The following is a 13,687-nucleotide window of genomic DNA, read 5'->3' as shown; positions in this document are numbered from 1 at the left end:
ATATGGTGGGTCTGCCATTTAGTTTTTTCACATTAAATGTTTAAGTGTTTAAATCAATACCTTTATGCAAGTTTAATAGTGTGATTAAGTCTCTGTGAAAAAGAGCAGTTCTCTTCTGTTCTCGTCTTGATTAGTATTTCCCAAGAGATAACTCCTTTTATCAGGTATATATACTTTGATAATGTGAAATAACATGTGAAAACGGTTTTTGTTCTTTCTTCCTTCCCTTTCTTTCTTTTCTGTATCAGCTTTTATTATTTATTTTGGCTGCACCTGCAGCATGTGGACTGAACCCGTGCCACGACCTTGACCTGAACTGCTGCAGTGACAATGCCAAAAATAGAACTTGCCCCACAAGGGAACTCCTCTGTATTAACTCCCACCCCACCCCCCCGCCACATGTTATATATAGTTTTAATTATAGTTGATTTACAATGTTGTGCCAAGTTCTGCTATATAGTAAGTGACCCAGTCATTCCCTCTCTCTCTCTCTCTCTCTCTCTATATATATATATATACACACACACAAGCAGTCTTTCTCTTATATTATCTTCTATCATGGTCTGTCCCAAGAGACTGGATATAGGTCCCTGTGCTATACAGTAGGACATTATTCATTCTGAAGGTAATAGTTTGCTTCTATTAAGCCCAAACTCTCAATCCATTCTACTCCCTCCCCGCCTCCCTCTTGGCAACCACAAGTCTATTCTCTATGTCTGTGAGTCTATTTCTGCTTTGTAAATAGGTTCATTTGTCCTATATTTTAGATTCCACATATGTGATATCATATGGTATTTTTCTTTCTCTTTCTGACATACCGCATTTAGTATGAGAATCTCCCGTTGCATCCATGTTGCTGCAATGGCATTTTGTTCTTTTTTATGGCTAAGTAGTATTCCATTGTGTATATGTACTATATCTTCTTAATCCGTTCATCTGTCAATGGACATTTTGGTTGTTTCCATGCTTTGGCTATTGTGAATAGTGCTGCAATGAACATAGGGGTGCATTATCTTTTTGAATTACAGTTTTGTCTGAATATATGTCCAGGAGTAGGATTGCTGGATCATATGGCAGTTCTATATTTTTCTGAGGAACCTCCATACTGTTTTCCATAGTGGTTGTACCAATTTACCTTTCTACCAGCAGCGTAGTAGGGTTCCCTTTTCTCCACACCCTCTCCAGATGTTATTATTGGTAGACTTATTAATGATGGCCGTTCTGACTGGTGAGGGTATCTCATTGTAGTTGTGATATGTATTTCTCTTATAATTAGTGATATTGGGCATCTTTTCATGTGCCTATTGGCCATCTGTATGTCTTCTTTGGATAAATGTCTGTTTTGGTCTTCTGCTCTTTTTTTCTTTTTTTTTTTTTGTCTTTTTAGGGCTGCACCCATGGCATATGGAGGTACCCAGGCTAGAGGTTGAAGTGGAGCTGTAGGCACCAGCCTACACCAGAGCCACAGCAACTTGGTGTCCGAGCCACGTCTGTGACCTACACCACAGCCCCTGGCAACACCAGATCCTTAACCCACTGAGTGAGGCCAGGGATCAAACCTGTGTCCTCATGGATATTAGATTTGTTTCCCCTGAGCCTCAAAGGGACCTCCTCCTGCCCATTTTTTGATTGGGTTGTTTGTTTTTTTTGTTGTTGAGTTATATGAGTTGTTTGTGTATTTTGGAGATTAAGCCCTTGTCAGTTGCATTGTTTGCAAAGATTTTCTCCCATTCTGTGAGTTGTCTTTTTGTTTCTTTTTTTTTCATGGTTTCCTTTGCTGTGCAAAAGCTTTTAAGTTTAATTAGGTCCTATTGGTTTATTTTTGTTTTTATTGTCATTATTCTAGAAGGTGGATCAAAGCAGATATTGCTGTGATTTACGTCAGTGAGTGTTCTATGTCTGTGCTGGCTTTTATATGCTGATTTCTGCCGGGCCCTCCATTTCCCTGGCCTTCTGTTTCCCTGCAGAAGCTGTCAGTGACTCCTCCCTAGCCCTCCCTCCCTCCTCTGCCCCCACCCTTTCCAGGGAGAAGTGACACACTTGGCTAGAGAATAGGCCCAGCTCAGCCTCCTCCCCTCTCTTGGACGCACCTACTTAAGCACCGTGCCTTCTGCTCTGCACTTCATTCTGTGAATGTACTGGGGCAAACACTGCCTGTGCGTGAGCCAGTGATGGAGCAACTGTCAGCCTAACTCATAGTTGAAATTTTAGCAATATTTCAACTCCATGCTTCATTCCGCCTTATGTTTGGCAGACTTTGTTAAGGCCCCACCCCACATCGCCAGCCTCTAAGCTCACCTGCTGCGGCTCTAGTGAGTTTCCGTCCTGCTGACAGTCCCTGCATCTCTTTGCTTTTCCACAGGCACTGTTTGCACTACTGGAAGCAAAAGCACAGAGGAATCAACACCATCTTCAACTGGTGGGACAGGTTTGTTTGTTTGTTTGTTTAGGGCTGCTCTTGTGGCACGTAAGGCATATGGAAGTTCCCAGGCTAGGGGTTGAATCAGACCTGCAGCTGCCAGCCTACACCACAGCCACAGCAACTCAGGATCTGAGCCGCCTCTGCAACCTGTTACACCACAGCTCACAGCGACGCCAGATCCTTGATCCACTGAGGGAGGCCTGAGGGGGAGCCCGCATGAGTGCGAGATCATGGTAAACACCACGCCGAGATGCGAACTCCTGGTGGCACAGGTCTGAGGCGGGTTCCACGTGGTTTCTCAGGACTGGGCTCGTTGACAGACCCCTTTCCGGCTCTTCCTTCCTTCCCACCTTCTCACTCTACTTCTTAGGGGCGCTCCCCTCAAAGCGTCCTAGACCCAAATCTTGTTTCTCATTTGGGAAGTTGATATTTGGATCTTCATCTGTCTGACTCTTACTTCCATCTCTCAGTTGATTCTGAACAGTTCCTATTATGAAAGATAAGGATTTGATCCTATCCCATGCCCCCTCCTCCTCATTCAAACATATGTACTTTTCCAACTTCATGCCTCAAGTAAAGTTCTAAAATCTGTATTAGGTTAAATTAGTGTTTATTACCAATAATGAAATCGGGGTTAGATATATGTTAATGGATATAATAACGTAGATATTAGTATAATGGCCATAAACATAAATCTTATCTGTTCTACATGCATCTTACACTACATTTCCTTCCTGCCACAACCTTTTTTTTTTTTTTTTTTGGTCATATGGAAGTTGCCAGGCTAATCAGAGCTACAGCTGCCAGCCTCCGCCACAGCCAGAGCAACACCAGATCTGAGCCGCGTCTGTGACCTACACCACAGCTCATGGTAACGCCGGATCCTTAACCCACTGAGTGAGGCCAGGGATGGAACCTGCATCCTCATGGATACTAGTTGGATCCATTACGGATGTGCCACCACGGGAACTCCATGCTACAACTTTTTGGTAGAACCCCTCTGACAGGGTCCACACATCTGACAATTTATCAGTTCCGTTTTTCCCTGGTAACGTTGCTTCTGCCTCCAGCTTCATTCTGCAGCAGTTTTTGTCTGAGCTATGCAGAATGAAATTTCATTTTGCTTTAGTTTGCTAAGTCAGTTACTACTCCGTATATGATTTCTAGCAGGTGAAATCTTTTCTTCCATGAAGTTGTAAGATTGTTGACATTGCTTCCAACTAGCTCATTCATAATGGCATGACGCTTGCATAGGGTGTTGTAGTTTGTAGAATCCTTTCACATATGTCATCCATGTAATCCTTCCCTCAGTTTGGTAAAAGAGAGGTTATTATCTTCATTGTGCAGATTCATTTAACACAGTGCAAGATAGTGCTTCTTAAATGCCAAGTCCTATCAAGCCACATTGACAAATAACTCAGTCCTCAAAACAGCCCTAAATGGTAAGAACTATTACTGTCCCCATTCCACAGATAGGAAAATTGATGCACAGAGATTTACTCAAGTTCCATTAGCTTATGTATAAGTAGAGCTGGGTACTAACACAGTATGGTGATCTTAAAGAGTATTTTATGCTGCAGATGAAAATGTTTAATAATAGACTAAAAAGTAATTTTCTAGAGTCAACCAGCAGTTAAGGGGGTCAGAGGAAGCCTTGATTCCAGTTTTTTTTTTTTTTTTAACTCCATCTAAGATGCTGAATTTCATAGCTGACTCATAAGACACCTCAGAGCATGAGCTGCTGACATAGCTGTGGTCAGTGCATTTGTTTGTAAATCTCTGTCTCCATCTGCAACTGTTTTCTTAGAACAGATTTTTTTTTTTTTCCTTTTAGGGCTGCACCCGCAGCATATGGATGTTCCCAGGCTAGGGGTTGAATCGGAGCTGTAACCACTGGCCTACACCACAGCCACAGCCACGCCAGATCCAAGCCACATCTGTGACCTACACCACAGCTTACGGCAATGCTGGATCCTTAACCCACTGAGTGAGGCCAGGGATTGAACTTGCCATCTCATGGTTCCCAGTCAGATTCATTTCTGCTGCACCACGAGACAGGAACTCCTAGAATGGAATTTTAGAAGCTATATTATTGGATTAAGAAGATATGAGGAAATAACCTTTTTAAGGATTTTATACAATTTGCTAAATAATTTGTCAGAATGATTGTTTGAATGTAAACTCACCCATGAAATAGGAACCACACCACTGCAACCGTTGAAGCACATTAATCTCCTTCCTTTTTTTATTTCATGGGTGGAAAATTGAAGTTTACCTTTTACAAATTTGCAAAAATTAGAACACTCTTTTGGTATTTATCAGCCATTAGTGCTCCTTGTTTTAAAAACTATCTTTCAGGATGGAGTTCCCGTTGTGGCTCAGTGGTAATGAACCCAAGCAGTATCTATGAGAATGCAGGGTCAATCCCTGGCCTTGCTCAGTGGGTTAAGGATCCAGTGTTGCTGTGAGCTGTGCTGTAGCTCACAGACATGGCTCAAATCTGGCGTTGCTGTGGTTCTGGCATAGGCTGGCAGCTGCAGCTCTGATGCGACCCCTAGCCTGGCAACTTCGATATGCTGCAGGCGCATCCCTAAAAAGACAAAAATGAGCAAACAAAACAACAAAAAATATCTTTCAGGAGTTCCCGCTGTGGTGCAATGGGATCTGTGGCATCTTGGGAGCACTGAGATGCAGGTTCAATCCCTGCCAACAGAGAGGGTTAAGGCTCTGGTGTTGCTGCGGCTGTGGCTTAGGTCACAACTGTGGTTGGATCTGATCCCTGGCCCAGGAACTACATATGCCATAGAACAGCCAAAAAAAAAAAAAAAGAAAAAGAAAAGAAAGGAAAATCTTTCATAATTTTTATAAACAAAAATTAAAAATAAATCAGAACAAATACTAAAATATTTCTCGGGCTCACAGAAAAGGTTTCTTCTCAATCGTGTTTATCAAAAGATTTCTAGGAGTTCCCGTCGTGACGCAGTGGTTAACGAATCCGACTAGGAACCATGAGGTTGCGGGTTCCGTCCCTGCCCTTGCTCCGTGGGTTAACGATCCGGCGTTGCCGTGAGCTGTGGTGTAGGTTGCAGACGCGGCTCGGATCCCGCGTTGCTGTGGCTCTGGCGTAGGCTGGTGGCTACAGCTCCGATTCGACCCCTAGCCTGGGAAGCTCCATATGCTGCGGGAGCGGCCCAAGAAATAGCAACAACAACAACAATAACAACAACAAAAGACAAAAAAAAAGATTTCTAAGACTTTGAAGTCAGAATGATGCAGTGAAATATAAAAACACAAAAATATTCCAATTCAGCCAACCTAAGATTTCTCCTTTTTTCTTCTAGAAGATCCCATTGTTTATAGTCTATATTTCTTTTAAAGAAGAGAATAAATTCCCATGAAATGCTTTTTACTACAATAATTACTACCAAGTGCCCAGTAAAATTTCTGGTCTTCTGACCGCTAATAAGTTATTAAGTAAAGCCCACTGTTTTTTGGTTTTGTTTTGTTTTGTTTTTTTCTTTTAGGGCTGCACCTGGGGCATGTGGAGGCTCCCAGGCTAGGAGCTGAGTCAGAGCTGTAGCTGCTGGCCGACACGACAGCCACAGCAATGGCAGATCTGAGCCTTGTCTGAGAACTACACCGCAGCTCACAGCAACACCAGATCCTTAGCCCATTGAGCACGGCCAGGGATGGAATCTGCATCCTCATGGATGCTAGTCAGATTCATTTCCGCTGAGCTACGACAGGAACTCCAGCCCAGTGTTTATTTTTTATTTTATTTTTTAGGGCCACACCTGAGGCATATGGAAGTTCCCAGGCTAGGAGTCCAGTCGAAGCTACAACTGCCAGCCTGTGCCACAGCCACAGCAATGCGGGATCCAAACCACATCTGTGACCTACACCACAGCTCTCAGCAATGCTGGCTCCCTGGCCAAGGCCAGGGATTGAACCCACATCCTCATGTATACTAGTTGGGGTCCTTTCCACTGCACCACAATGGAACTCCCAGCTCAGTGTTTATTGATGAAACAATCCCTTGGCACAGCAGCACAGGTGGCTTAAGCAAAAAGGAGTAAGTGCTTGACTTGAACTAATAAAAAGTACCTGAGTAACTCCTGGCACTTCCTTAAATGGTTATTTTTGAATTGTGAATACCTGACCAGAAGGTCGAAAAACAGCTGGAGGCACTAAAAGAACTTTCCTAGAAAGAGGGCCCATAAGGAGAATATTGTCCCTGGGTGAATACCCCTTTTCAAACACAGTGAGCCAATCTGAATCTGGTGACTGGCATCCAAATTTCCCCAGTGACTTGGCCTAGCAGCCTTCTTCCTCTTAGGCGACTTGGAGGTGGGTACGGTAGGGACTGTCCTAGGTCAATGAGACAGAACCCCCATATTCAGCTCATCACCCCAGTGACTTCAGCCAGACTCAGCAAGGCTCATAAATGCAGCAGAGGTCGCTGCAGTTATGAAACTGACCCCCAGAAAAGACTTTTCTTCTTGCTAAAAATAACTTATTTTATACTAATCAGCCCATGGAGGGTGCTCAGTACATAGAAACAGCATTTTCTGAAAGGATTTCAAGACACAGAGGATCAGGAAAAATAGCTTGGGGTACATATTTTGGAAGTGGATAGAGGACTTCAATGCATGGCTCTGAACCGAGTATTTCAGCATGTTTGCCAGCGGCCTCAGCTGTTGAGAAAGTTCCCTGGTGATTGAAAACAGAGGGTTACTTAACTCGAGGTCTGGAATCTGACAGACATGGATTGAGTTCCAGAGCCCCCACTTACGAGTGACTGGCTTTTTGTGTAAAAAATTGCTTAATCACTTTGTTTATTTTGTTCATTCATATAAAATGCGGGCCACAGATATTAATACCTCACAGAGTTTTTGTAAAGATCAAATGATAGAATTTATGTGAATGTTTAATATATTGCCTTGCAAGTAGAGGGCTCAACAAATGGTTCAATTATCTTGACCAAATCTAACTCATTATAATGTCTGTCAGTCTATATCGACTCTCGTGAAGATTGCTATATGATTACTCAAAACTATTTTTTTTAATTGAAGCATAACTTACGACATTGTCTTAGTTTCATGTACCACAAAGTGATTGTTACAGATCTATTTTTTTCGGATTATTTTCCATTTTAAGTTATTGGATATAGTTCCCTGTGCTACACAGCAGTTCCTTTTCACTGATGTTTTTTTTTTTTGTTTGTTTGGGTTTTTTGTCTTTTGTTGTTGTTGTTGTTGTTGTTGTTGTTGCTATTGCTATTTCTTGGGCCGCTCCCATGGCATATGGAGGTTCCCAGGCTAGGGGTTGAATCGGAGCTGTAGCCACCGGCCTACGCCAGAGCCACAGCAACGCGGGATCCGAGCCGCGTCTGCAACCTACACCACAGCTCACGGCAACACCGGATCGTTAACCCACTGAGCAAGGGCAGGGACCGAACCCGCAACCTCATGGTTCCTAGTCGGATTCGTTAACCACTGCGCCACGACGGGAACTCCTTCACTGATGTTTTATATATAGCAGTATGTCTGCTAATATCATACTCCTAATAATCCTCCCCCACCCCCTTTCTTTTTACTTAGTCATAAAAAGGATGAAATATTGCCATTTGCAGCAACATGGATGGACCTAGAGATGGTCATACTAAGTGAAATAAGTCAGACATAGACAAGTATTATATGATATTATTACATATAGAATCTAAAAAAATACAAAAGAATCCATTTATAAAACAGAAATAGACTCATAGAAAACTGTAGTCTTAAAAACCAAAAGAAGAGTTCCCACTGTGGCTCAGCAGTAACGAATCTGACTAGGATCCATGAGGATGCAGGTTCGATCCTTGGCTTTGCTCAGTGGGTTAAGGATTCAGTGTTGCCATGAGCTGTCGTGTAGGTCACAGACTCGGCTCAGATCCTGCATTGCTGTGGCTGGGGTGTAGGCCGGTGGCTACAGCTCCGATTCAACCTCTAGCCTGGGATGCCGTGGGTGCAGCTCTAAAAAGTAAAAAAACAAAAATCAAAAAACCAACAGAGACATATGAGTGACTCAGATGACTTCCTGAGAGGACAGAAATAAACATTTTTTGCTTGTTTCTTTGAACATAGCGAGTCATAAATCTCAGCTTATGAATCACTATCCTGGAATCTGCTGTAGGACAGAGAAACCCAGCTTCGCAAGAATCAAAGCTGCAGTTTACGAAGCTTCCCTGAGAGTGGGTGCTTCTCGTTTCTTCCCTGGAGCACATTGTCAGTGATCGACCATGGAGGAGAAGCCCTCAGAGACTAAAAATATAACATTAGTGGTTAAAAGAGCAGGCAACAGAGACAGAACAAGTTGGTTCTGAGTCAAACTGACAGGGATGGATCCCGAAAGGTCTGTTCTTTCATTTTATTGTTTGGAAATTTTTACATTTTTTCATTCTTTTCCAGGTTTCCTTGCTGTGCTCCTCTGATGGATGTGCAAGATCAAGGAATATTCGGCAGGAGGGCGAGAGGGAGAGAAGTCTACCGGGGAGATGGTAAGGCGCTTCGGCGAGATTCTTACCTGTTTCACAGAGGGACTTAAAGCTGACCTATGTGTCCCTAACAAAGACAGAGTCAGATAGGAAGAGTCCTGCTCAGTGATTTTTTTGCTTTGGCTTCAGGTAATTTGTTTTTGACTCATCCAACAGCCCTGACAGAATGAAAGAATAGGCATCAATAAGTCATGAGTTCCCGTTGTGTCTCAGCAGGTTAAGAACCTGGCATAGTGTCCACAAGGATGGGGGTTAGATGCCTGGCCTCACTCAGTGAGTTAAGGATCCAGCACCGCCACAAGCTGTGGCGTAGGTCGAATATGCTGCTCAGATCTGGATCCAGCATTGCTGTGGCTGAGGTATAGGGCTGCAGCTGCAGCTCCCATTCAGCCTCTCGCCCAGGAACTTCCACATGCCACAGGTACAGCAGTAAAAAGGAAAAGAAAAAAAAGAATCAAGAAGCGAGAAACTCTCTCTCTTCCCTGCTTAGCTATGAGCATAGAGAGTAAAGGTAGATTAGGATGAGAGTCAGAGGTCTTCAGTCTAGTGCAGTGATGAACAAAACTGCAGGCCTAGTTTGAATTTATGTGCCCCAGACAAGCCTAGCTTTGCTAAGGCCGTTCCATTTTCTGTCTTTGAACTGTTGTTACAGAACAAAACTTGGGTCTGTTCGCCCACTGCTCAGTAAAACCAATGTACTGACCCTGAGTTGTGGTGGAGAAAATACGGCATTATTGTCCATGCCACGCAGAGTGTGTGGGCACATCATGCTCAAAAAGGCTCCAACTCCCAGTGGCTTTGGGGCAAAGGTTTTGAAGACAGTATTAGGGAGAGGGTCACAGGACGCGTCGCCAGCTCATCATCCTTCTTCTGATTGGTCGGTGGGGATGTAACAGGGCTTCCTCACCCTTATGTTTCAAGAATCTCCACCTTCAGGTTCCAGCCAGTCTGGGGTCCACAGGCATGTGGTCAGTTTATAGTCACCACCCTCTGCCACCTGGTGGAAGGCGGTCTTACTTTCTGCAGAACAACTCGAAGGTGTGCATCAGACGTTTATCCGCAGCCTCTCAGGAGGGACTGGGAGGCCTCTGCCTTTTGTCCTGCTCTTTAGCTGCTTGAGTCAGGTCTTTGGAACTCAGGGAGGCTCTAGGAGACGAAAGCCTTTTTCTTCCCCTACGAATAAGAGACAGGGACACAGAGGGGGTTCCGTACCTGGGAAGTTCCCAGAGGACCCTGCCGCTCCAGCCCCTCCCTTCCCTTGATGCTCCTCGGTCTTGAGGGGGAACAGGTGCTGCAGGAAAGGGAATAAAGTCTTGGATGGATGGAGACGTTAGTCCTACACTCAGCAGAGAAACTTGGTCCTAGGGAGACTCAGCATCACAATAATTGTCTTTTTGGGGAGAGAAATCTTAAATATGCATCAAACAGAATTGCGAGTACCGTGATGGGTGCAGCGTAGCCTAGGTGGTTACCAGCGTGGACTCTGGAGTCAGACTGCCTGGGTTCAAATCCAGTGATTGTTTGTGCAGCTTTTGGCAAACTATTCAACATCTTAGTGCCTCTGTTTTCTCATCTGTGAAATGGAAATGATAAGATCATTTACATCTTAGAGCGGCTGTGAAGATGAATTAACACATGTAAAGCCCCTAGAATAGTGTTATTCTTGATAATCTGACAGATAGACTTGGCGTATATGTATATTTGAATTCTCCCTGTGAGGTGTTTGAGCTGCTATTCAGAGGATAATGCCTACTTCCCCGTGCTCCAGGAGAGCTGAATGAGCGGCTGACCATAAAGCCCTTTACGCCCTGCCTGGCAGATGTTAGCAAGCCTCCCGCATTGCCTCTTTCTAGAAATCATTACTCCCATTGCATTTTAAGTAAATGGGGCCCCAGTTTCATTTCAGAAATCTTTCCTTAGTACTATTCAACCTCTTTTGAATAGTTTTTAGCGATGAAAAACTGATTTTGTCACTAAGTGGCCTATTATTTTTGAGGATTTTAAATTGTTTTATTTTTATTTATTTATTTATTTATTTATTTATTTATTTTTGTCTTTTTAGGGCCACACCTGCAGCAAATGGAGTTTCCCAGGGTAGGGGTCAAATCAGAAATGCAGTCCCTGGCCTACACCACAGCCACAGCAATGTGGGATGTGAGCCACGTCTGCGAACTACACCACAGCTCGTGGCAAATCTGGATCTTTAACCCGCTGAGTGAGGCCAGGGATCGAACCTATGTCCTCAGGGATACCAGTCAGATTCGCTTCTGCTGAGCCACAATGGCCACTCCAGGGTTTTTCATTGTTAAGAGGTGCTTCATTGCGCAAAACTGAAATCTGCCTTTATGGATTTCCTGAACGCACTGAGCCTGGTTCTGCTCCTTTGAACGGCGCCGAGTGCGTGCAGTCCTTGGTCCTCACAGTCCTTGTACGGATGGGAGAGGGGAAGGCCTGGGCCAAGGATATCCATGCATAGATTTCAGGGATCTGTGAACTTTGGTGGGGGAGAAAAATGTCATCTTTATTTTAACTTATCTGCAACTAAATTTAGATTTCCTTCAATTATGAATGAAGCCAACAAATCTCAGTATTTTTTAACAAACCCTATGACTTTGTCAACAACGGAAATCACACATATTTTCATGTCACATTCCATTTGTTCCAGAAATCTTGAAATATCATTGACAGCATAACTTTGGAATTTCAGAGGTTATTAGGTCTGCTGCTGCTTCTTGTTATTTATTGTGCTAATAGAAAAATCATATCCATTGCTGTATCACAAACTTGTTTTTAAAAATATTTTGGTAACTGTATTTCCACATAGTTGCTTTCCTTGTAATCCTGTGTGTTATAGTTTGTGCATTTAAAAACATTGTTCTGGGAGTTCCCTTCGTGGATCAGCAGTTAATGATCCTGACTAGGATCCATGAGGATGCAGGTTCAATCCCTGGCATCCTCATGGGTTAAGGATCCGGTGTTGCTCTGAGCTGTGGTGTAGGTCGAAGATGAGACTCGGATCCCTCATTGCTATGGCTGTGTTGTAGGCCAGCAGCTGCAGTTCTGATTCAACCCCTAGCCTGGGAACCTCCATATGCCTCAGGTGTGGTCCTAAAGCCAAAAAAAAAAAAAAAAAAATATATATATATATATATATATATATATATATATATATATATAAATAAATTGTTCTGGAGTTCCCCGCTGTGGTGCAACAGAATTGGCAGCATCTCTGGAGTGCTGAGACGCAGGTTCAATCCCCAGCTGGCACAGTGGGTTAAGGATCCAGTGTTGCTGCAATTGCAGTATTGGTCACAACTGTGTCTGGCATCTGATCCCTGGTCCGGGAATTCCATACGCTGCAGTGCAGCCAAAAAAAAAAAAAAAAACTACTCTAAGAAAGCAACCCTAAGCTTCACCAAAAGACAAAAAATATTTAGAAACTCTGGTCTAATTCTTTGTTTAGGAGTCAGGTCTTCAAATATTAGAAAACAGGTCTGTTTTCCCAAGTTTTTTCTAGACTCAAAGTTCCTAGTATCCTATTTCAGGTCAAGTCGACAGGAAGCTTCATCGTGGGGGAGGCCAGCACAGGAAATGAGATCCTCCCACCAGAGAGATGGAGCAGGTGCTGCAGGAACAGAGCTAGCTGCCGATGCAGGTGGCATCAGTATTGTATGCAGATCTCAGGCAGCAGTGAGCAGTCCAACAGGGAACGGCTGGTATTTCAAGACAGCACGCCATCTGTTTGGGTGTGTGTGGAGGGTGAGGGTGTCAGTTACACACAGTAGCAGAGCCACCCTAACTAGTGGGCGTTGCTCAGACGGGGAATGGAAGTAACATTCATCAGGCATCACACTGGACAATTTACAGACATTATTGGTTTCATTTTCACAGCAGACCAGTACAGTGGATATTAAGCTGACTTGGGAAAGTCAGCTCGGAGTGTGTTCTGGTATGATGGGAAGATTTCAGCTATTTGGGGGTGACAGTGGGTCTAGCAAGAGCCAAGCAAGACATTAATTCTAAAGTGGCTTGGGGAATGAGGCAGCGTGCCAAGAACACTCAGGCACAGCAAACAAAACAGAACCCACTGATCAAGACTGGACTCAAAATGGCACCTGGGTTTCTAGAACAGAGGGAAGTGTCCACAGACCCTTTCACCTCTGTGCCTTTGCTCATCCTCTTCCTTCTGGCCGATTCCTACTAGACCCTCCTCTATGACGGCCGAACTTCAGCCTTTTCTCCTTCCTTGCAGAAACTGATTGCCTGTCAACTGATCATCATCTTCAGGGAACTCATTCAACACATGACCTCCTCCTTGCCTTTCGCTTAGTGACTTTCCCTCCCAACCTGGCACAACTTAATAAAGAATCAAAGTGTTCTTCAACTGAGACTGCCAATTTACCTACACGGTCACAAGTAAATGCCTAGCAAGAGTGCCAGTGAGCATATCTCTAAATCAGTCAGTATTCATTTCAAGAAAAATACCATATGCTGATATTTAAAGTATTCAGTGACGTTTTTAAAAGATGAATGTTTTCATCACGTGCTTTTCCCTCAAGTGTTTTGAAACCCACCTGTGCAAACCATTGTTTTAAAAAAACATGATTTTAATTATCCTTTATGCAGAAGATTTATTGTATGGATATCAATGAATCTGAAATGGTATATAAAAGAGAGGATTCATCCTATTATTGGTGTTTTTGGATGCACCATAACAGTGACAATTTATT

The 13,687-nt window shown here is 43.6% G+C and overlaps 1 long non-coding RNA gene across 2 annotated transcripts in view; it reads left to right on the top strand.

Annotated features, from left to right (window-relative positions):
* Positions 1–2,367: 2,367 nt before the first annotated feature.
* The window catches only part of LOC125131592 (uncharacterized), an 87,705-nt gene continuing 76,385 nt past the window's right edge, over positions 2,368–13,687 (top strand). The window contains exons 1-3 of one of the 2 annotated variants that reach the window (XR_007135982.1): positions 2,368–2,428; positions 8,872–8,960; positions 13,210–13,588. This is a non-coding gene — a long non-coding RNA (uncharacterized LOC125131592). Of the gene's footprint in view, positions 2,429–8,871; positions 8,961–13,209; positions 13,589–13,687 lie in introns of those variants that run through there. The other variant, XR_007135983.1, reaches the window with a different exon arrangement.

The sequence above is a fragment of the Phacochoerus africanus genome, chromosome 7 (assembly GCF_016906955.1).
Source record: "Phacochoerus africanus isolate WHEZ1 chromosome 7, ROS_Pafr_v1, whole genome shotgun sequence".
NCBI classification, from domain to species: domain Eukaryota; kingdom Metazoa; phylum Chordata; class Mammalia; order Artiodactyla; family Suidae; genus Phacochoerus; species Phacochoerus africanus.
The sequence above is the reverse complement of the archived record's forward strand: the minus strand, read 5'-3'. Positions and strand labels throughout refer to the sequence as shown.